Source organism: Natator depressus, chromosome 7, assembly GCF_965152275.1.
Source record: "Natator depressus isolate rNatDep1 chromosome 7, rNatDep2.hap1, whole genome shotgun sequence".
Lineage (NCBI taxonomy): Eukaryota > Metazoa > Chordata > Testudines > Cheloniidae > Natator > Natator depressus.
In genome coordinates, this window is record NC_134240.1 from 122,813,474 (window position 1) to 122,819,820 (window position 6,347).

Genomic DNA, 6,347 nt, shown 5'->3' on the forward strand with positions numbered 1-6,347 from the left:
GTGGGGGCACTTCCGGTCTGGGCAGGACGCCATCTTTACTGCGGGCAGACGGGATTTTTTTTTTTTTTTCCCCCTCGTCGGCCACGGCCACTACTTCCGCCCTCACTGCCAGCCTGCCCCCGCCCCCCGCCTCGAGAGCCTGGGGGGCACAACTGGGGCAGCTGCGTTGGCCCCTGTGCCCTGCGTGCCACGGGCCTGGCCCAGCACCGGTGGCACCGAGGGGCTCCCCCCATCCAGTTCAGCCCCGCCCCTGCCCCAGGGGGCTTCTGCCCTAGAGCCCCGCCCTGCGCCCACACAGCACCCGTCGGAGAGCCCCGGAGCCGGCCCAGAGCGGTCACAGCCTGAGTTCTCGGAACCGGCCACGGCCCTTCGGGGCCTTGGGGCTTTCGGGAGCCGCCAGAGCCGGAGGGTCAGAGGGGCTGAGCCCCACGGGCTCCGGGGGGAGTTGTGGCCGTCTCCGGTTTGTCACCACAACCATTAAAAGTCATGAACCAGGGCCCCCAGAATCATGAGATGAGTTTGAGAATCAATGTGGGTCCTTTTATTGGCCTTCTAATGCTGGTGCCTTTAGGGGTCACATTTCCAGGCCTTTACCCACCACGGCTAGGGCTGGAACCCTTAAAGGAAACTGAGAGTCGGACCTAATCCCATGACTCTGGGAGCTGGGGCTTTCAGAAGAGCATGTTGTGCCTAACCACTGCCCTTCGGGTAGGAAGCCAGTCAGCTCTTTTATGGACCCAGGTGGCTGAAACAACAGCAGCCTCCACCTCAAACTCAGGCATGTCACCGCCCAAAACAAAGCCACACGAGGGTGGAAGGGTTTCGCTGGCTATTGTTTTGTGAAGGTTTGGGTGTCTGTGAAAGAGGCAGAAAGACCAGAGAAGATGAGAGAAAGGGCAGCAAGGAAGCACCACACACAGCAACACAAGCACCGGCACCGTGGCCCCATGAAAGCCGAGAGAGAGTGGAGGGCTTTTGGGCAGAGTGCTGTCTGAAAGGGGCTCGGAGCTGTGAGCAAAGAAACTGTCTCCTACAGTTCCATTCCTGCTGTCTTCAGGGGAACAGGACTTATTAACAGGACTTAACAGACAGCAAGTTTAAAACAAACACAAGGAAGTACTTCTTCACACCACACGCAGTCAGCCTGGGGAACTCCTTGCCAGGGAATGTTGTGAAGGCCAAAGCTATAACTGGGTTCAAAAAAGAACTAGATAAGTTCCTGGAGGCTAGGTCCAGCAATGGCTATTAGTGAGGATGGGAAGGGACGCAACCCCATGATCTGGGTGTCCTGAGCCTCTGTTTGCCAGAAGCGGGGAATGGGCCACAGGGGATGGATCCCTTGATGATTCCCTATTCTGTTCATTCCCTCTGGGGCACCTGGCACTGGCCAATGTTGGAAAACAAGACACTGGGCTAGATGGACCATTGACCTGGCCCTGTCTGGCTGTTCTTATGTGGACTTTGTTCATTATTTGTACATGCACAGGGTTGTACCCGAGATACCTGTCTCCATCACCAATTTCTCCTCCTAACAGAAACAACCTGCAGGGCCCTGAACTTTTGCTATCCACTCGGGCCTAGAGTGGGAACAAACACCAAATGTCATAAGAGTTGGCAACAGTGTTGTGGGCAACCAGCACCTTTGAAAACCAGGGCTCATGGGTCTCACAATGGGCATGCAAACTCTGTGACCGCTGTCGCACTTCCTGGAAAAACAACGGGAGTCCTTGTGGCACCTTAGAGACGAACACATTTATAAAAAGAAAAGGAGTACTTGTGGCACCTTAGAGACTAACCAATTTATTTGAGCATAAGCTTTCGTGAGCTACAGCTCACTTCATCGGATGCATACTGTGGAAAGTATAGAAGATCTTTTTATACACACAAAGCATGAAAAAATGGGTGTTTACCACTACAAAAAGTTTTCTTTCCCCCCACCCCACTCTCCTGCTGGTAATAGCTTATCTAAAGTGATCACACTCCTTATAATGCGCATGACAATCAAGCTGGGCCATTTCCAGCACAAATCCAGGTGCTGGAAATGGCCCAACTTGACCATCATACACATTATAAGGAGAGTGCTCTCCTTATATTATATTTCGTATCTAAGGTGCCACAAGGACTCCTCGTTGTTTTTGCTGATACAGACTAACACGGTGTCACAGAGTCCCTGGGCGATGCTCTGGAACTGCTCCCTATGAAGCCAGGCAGGACTCTGGGGAAATCTCCTTTCTGGGAGCAGCCTGTCTGCAGGACACACAGCTCACACAGCTTCCACCTTCCTGGGTCTGATCTCGGAGCATTCAGTATCCTCTGCCCCTCCGTGCGCGTCCCACAGCCAGTCCGCCCAGGCGGGGTCCTGAGGAAGCCAGAGGATCGTGCACCTCAACTCCGCAGTCAGACGTGACTCTCAGCCAGCCAGTAAAACAGAAGGTTTATTAGACAACAGGAACGTGGTCTAAAACAGAGCTTGTAGGTGCAGAGAACAGGACCCCTCAGCCGGGTCCATTTTGGGGGGCCGTGAGCCGGACAACCCATCTGCCCTTCACTCCATGTCCCCAGCCAGCCCCAAACTGAAACTCTCTCCAGCCCCTCCTCCTCTGGGCTTTGTCCCTTTCCCCGGGCCAGGGGGTCACCTGATTCCTTTGTTCTCCAACCCTTTAGCTCTCACCTTGCAGAGGGGAAGGGCCCAGGCCATCAGCTGCCAGGAGAAAGGGTGTCGGCCATTTATGTTCACTGGCCCCTTGCTCTGCAACAATTACACCCCCTTAACCCACCACCTAGATACTTAAGAAATGCCTAGGGGAAACTGAGGCACCCCTACAGTATTCAGAGGAAACATTAAGAACAGTCCCACTTCATCACACATGGCTACCACTCTGAAACCTGACACTTCCTGGAGCAGCTTGTGCCCATGAGCACCTACCTCAGGGCAGACGGCCAAGAACAGGGCAGAGACCCCAGCCTGGTGGTGGCTTCTATAATTAGATTTCACCACGCCAGTTTCAGATGGGAACTCCTGGGTCACATACACACCAATAAGTTACCATCTAAATCCTAAAAGTAACAGAGTTGCAGGGATCTGTCAATTCAAAGTGTCTTTCAGGGCGGACCCAGGAGGCAGCCCCTGGGGCTCTCTGGCTTCAGTTTAGAGTCTCGGACCCTTCAGAGTTCAAAGAAAAAGATGGAAAATTTTCCTGTGGCTTTGTTTTGTTACCTTCCTTCAGCTTCCAAGCCCACAGGCCCAGCTTCCTTGCAAGTAGCATTTCCCAGCCCCAACAGGGCTATCAACCAATCCTTTGTACTGCAAGTTCCTTAATGGCCCACCTGATTCTGATAGTCCTTCTGGATGGGATGCGGGGATGATTCCCATGCCTGGGTTCACAAGTTCAGGGCAAACATTTTCAAAACGTACATATTTTCTTGTACCCTGGAATCCAGGCACTGCAAATAAGATTAATGCCGGCAGCAATTTACAAGCATTTCCTAGAGTCTAAACATTTCTATAAGTCTAATACCTGTTTTGAGCAAAACTAACACACAGGTGACCTGCTCTGGTCTCCAGCTACGAGTTTGTCAGTTCTTAGCTTATGCCTGCAGCCAGGACAAGAGCTGGCATCTGGCCTGCCAGCATCGCAGCCGCCTTTGAAAATGTAAAGAAATCCGGCCCATTTCTTCAGCCAGGTCAGAGGCCGGCTGCTCTCTGGGGGCTCCCCCAGGGAAAGTTGGGAGATTTAGAATGAAATCTGTGGCATCACCCAATAGCAAATTATGCAAAAAATAAAAGCACCCGTATTTTACCTACTACAGATTTTTCATGCACAGACATCTCAGAAATAGCCAGTGCCCCTGGGCTGTGGATAAACGGAGGAGACCGCAGAGATTGCAGGCTACCAGGGTTGCCAGATGCCACAGTAGAAGCACCTGCATAGATCAGAATCCAAGCCTGGCACACTGAAGTGAGACTAGTACATTCACTTTAGAGTGCTGTAAATATTCCAGCTCTGATCCTGCGCCCGCATCCGCCCGGGCCGCCCCCTGTGCGTCATGCTGTAGCCATCAGGGCTCACTTTCTAGAGCTAGTTGTGCCTGGAATCAACAGCTCAGTGGGTGTTGGTGCCTCTTCACGAGAGCCCCCCACTGGCGGCTGGACTCTTATTAGCAACACCCCAACCCACAGCAGTTTCCCTAGCCTTGCTCGGGCCGGGCCTGAGGGCCAGGTTTGAACCCCACTACCCTGGGAAAGAGCCTCTTCGGCTCTAGACACCACGACACCGACCTGCAAAAGTGGGGAAAAAACCCTCCCAGGCTCCTGCAAAGGTACACTGTGTTTGCCGTTAGCCCTTGGGAGGGTGGGGCCGGAACGAGGTGCTGGGTGTGTGGCGCCCCCAGAGCTGAGCTCAGGACGCTGCCTGACATGTCACCTGTCACTGCAGCCTTGGGCTTGTCCACACTGGCACTTACAGCGCTGCAACGGTCTCGCTCGGCGGGGTGAAAAAACACCCCCCGAGCGCTCCCAGTCTCGGGGCTGTAAAGCGCCCGTGTAGACAGTGCCCCAGCGCTGGGAGCCGCGCCCCGCACGGGGGTGGGTTTCTAGAGCGCTGGGCGAGCTCACTCCCCGCACTCCGCCGCGACTACACGAGCCACGTTCAAGCACTGCCGCGTTGCCAGTGAAGACGTGCCCGTTGTACCCAAACACCAGGGCTGGACGCACTTAACTGGCCCCTGCCCTGGCAGCCTGGGGAGAGGGGCCGCCTGTTTCTAAGCACCCGGAGCTGGGAAGCCGGCAGGCCACATTCCTTCCCAGGGACAGTGCTCCTTGCCCTGGCAGCTTCCGTCTCTGGGGCCAACTCCCCCTCTTGCATCCTCGCCGCTGGAGCAACCAGGGCCCAGCCCATGCTCTGAGCAGCCCCGCTGAGGCCTGGAAAACTTCTACCAGCGTCAGGCAATTTATCCTTTTCCTGCCTCTCTGGTCACGTCTCCCAGCAATGCTGGGAAAGGCACAGTCCTGGCCAGCCGAGCCGGACTCTGGTTGAGCAGGAGAGGAGAGGGAGGGAGACAAGGGGAGGAGGACTCCCAGGGTGGGCGGAGGGGTGACAGCCGGACGCAGGGCTCACACCCCAGCTGGTGGTTGGGATTCAGTGAGGCAATGGAGGTGTCCCTGGGTCTCACTGGGCTCAGGATGATGAAGGCCCAACCCGTAGGTGTCGGCACTTGCTCCTTTCAGTCCCTCATCTCTGCCCACTTGATCTCCCCTTCTGGGGTTTGTTAAGGGTCCCACAAGGGAGTGGTGGGGACGAACCCATTCCCTCACTCCTCTGTTCACTAATTAAGCCTAATTTATGATACCCCGATTTTGGTCCATTGATTTCCAGTTCCATGCGCCTCTCTTCTACCAGGCATGAGCTCAACACGGCCCCAGAGCGGGATCGCCCCTTATGGTTCGGTGAGCCGGGCTGCCAGCCTGGGGCTTCCGCTGACTTGGCGTTCCTGGGATCCCTAGAGCACAACATCCCTGCACGCCCCGGCAGCGGCAGGCCACCAGGTCTCCTCCAGCAGTCGGGTGCCAGAGGGGAGTCCCAGCGTGATTCTCCGAGGCTGGAGCAAGGCAGCGGGTTTGGTGGAGATGCGTGTGGGACCCCGGAGAGGGGCAGGCGAGGGAGCAGGGGACAGGGCACCAATGCCTGACCCGAATGCAGTGTGTAGTGTGCGCAGGGAACCAGGGCGTGTGTACACAAACAAACTGCTCTACGAACACGCCCAACCCCTGCTCTGCCGGGCCCTGAAATCGGCTCCCCACAGCAAGCAGGGGAAGCAGACATGGAGGCTAGAGCCCAGCAGAGCCAAGGACACAAGGGGCCCATCAGACAAGGACAGACAGCTGCTGCCACGGGGCTCCTATGCTGCCATCCGGGGGGGCTGCGTTGCAGCCCGAGAGCCCCCGCTGGCATTGCGCCCTGCCAGGTGCACAGGGGAGCTGTGGGGAACACGGGGCTCTGAGCCGTGGCAGAAGGAGCCGCTGTGCCCGCAGCCCGGTGCCCCCGGGGGCAGGGGAAGGCAGCTGGCTGCCTGGCGCAGGGGATTCTGCCGGGCCTGGAGCGCGGGGCGTCCGGCAGAGAAAGGCTTTGTGCTGCCAGGACAATGGAGCAACGGCCAGTGGCAGCCAGGGAGGCAGAGGGGGAAGGGGCAGCTGTGGGGGGAGCCCCGAAGGGAAGGGGGGGCCGTGCAGAGATGCCCAGCCTCGGGAGCTCTCCCACGCGGGGGGAAGCCCGGGGCAGCTGGCACAGTTGGGCAGCAGGAGGCTGAAGTGTTGTCCCCAGGGGAGAGAGCTTGTTGTAGCAACGGTG